Source organism: Etheostoma cragini, unplaced genomic scaffold (assembly GCF_013103735.1).
Source record: "Etheostoma cragini isolate CJK2018 unplaced genomic scaffold, CSU_Ecrag_1.0 ScbMSFa_1810, whole genome shotgun sequence".
Classification (NCBI taxonomy): domain Eukaryota; kingdom Metazoa; phylum Chordata; class Actinopteri; order Perciformes; family Percidae; genus Etheostoma; species Etheostoma cragini.
In genome coordinates this window covers 1,663-2,814 of record NW_023265904.1, presented here as the reverse complement: position 1 = coordinate 2,814, position 1,152 = coordinate 1,663, and the positions used below count along the sequence as shown (strand labels likewise).

The window sequence follows — 1,152 nt, the reverse complement described above, 5'->3', positions numbered from 1 at the left end:
TGTGTGTGTGTGTGTGTGTGTGTGTGTGTCTGTGTGTGTGTGTGTCTGTGCCTGTGTGTGTGTGTGTGTGTGTGTTACAGGGTCAGGTGATGACACCAGGTCCTGGGGTCCCCCGTTTGTCGGAGCAGAGAGTGTTTACTTCCTCAGCGTCAACCGCAACAAGAAAGTGAGTCTGCTTGTTTCAGGACACATGTCCCTGCAGAGACCAGAGACATGTGTCCCTGCAGAGACCAGAGACTAGAGACATATGTCCCTGCAGAGACCAGAGACTAGAGACATATGTCCCTGCAGAGACCAGAGACATGTGTCCCTGCAGAGACCAGAGACTAGAGACATATATCCCTGCAGAGACCAGAGACATGTGTCCCTGCAGAGACCAGAGACTAGAGACATATGTCCCTGCAGAGACATGTTTCCATGCAGAGACCAGAGACTAGAGACATGTGTCCCTGCAGAGACCAGAGACTAGAGACATATGTCCCTGCAGAGACCAGAGACATGTGTCCCTGCAGAGACCAGAGACTAGATCCCCGTGTCCCTGCAGAGACCAGAGACTAGAGACCCGTGTCCCTGCAGAGACCAGAGACATGTGTCCCTGCAAAGACCAGAGAAATGTGTCCCTGCAGAGACCAGAGACTAGATACCTGTGTCCCTGCAGAGACCAGAGACATGTGTCCCTGCAGAGACCAGAGACTAGAGACATGTGTCCCTGCAGAGACCAGAGACATGTGTCCCTGCAGAGACCAGAGACTAGATACCTGTGTCCCTGCAGAGACCAGAGACCAGAGACACGTGTCCCTGCTGATTGGTTGATTGTCTGATTCCAGAGTATCTGTGTTGACTTGAAACATCCGAGAGGAGCCAGAATCATCCAGGAGGTAGGAGTGTGTGTGTGCGCGTGTGTGTGTGTGTGTGTGTGTGTGTGTGTCTGTGTGTGTGTGTGTGTGTGTCTCTAACTCTGAGAAATGTTAAAATGCTTTCTATCAAAAAGAAATTTCTTTAGTTTTAAACGTTTGTGTATTTCTCTGTGTGTCTGTCTGTGTGTGTGTGTGTGTGTGTGTGTGTGTGTGTGTCTGTCTGTCTGTGTGTCTGTGTGTCTGTCTGTCTGTCTGTCTGTGTGTGTGTGTGTGTGTGTGTGTGTGTCTGTGTGTG

The 1,152-nt window shown here is 50.6% G+C and overlaps 1 long non-coding RNA gene across 1 annotated transcript in view; it reads left to right on the top strand.

The window, feature by feature from the left end:
- The first annotated feature begins 45 nt into the window (after positions 1-45).
- LOC117940150 overlaps positions 46-1,152 on the top strand; it is a 1,403-nt gene continuing 296 nt past the window's right edge. The window contains exons 1-2 of the long non-coding RNA XR_004655715.1: positions 46-166; positions 828-878. This is a non-coding gene — a long non-coding RNA (uncharacterized LOC117940150). The remainder of the gene's footprint in view (positions 167-827; positions 879-1,152) is intronic.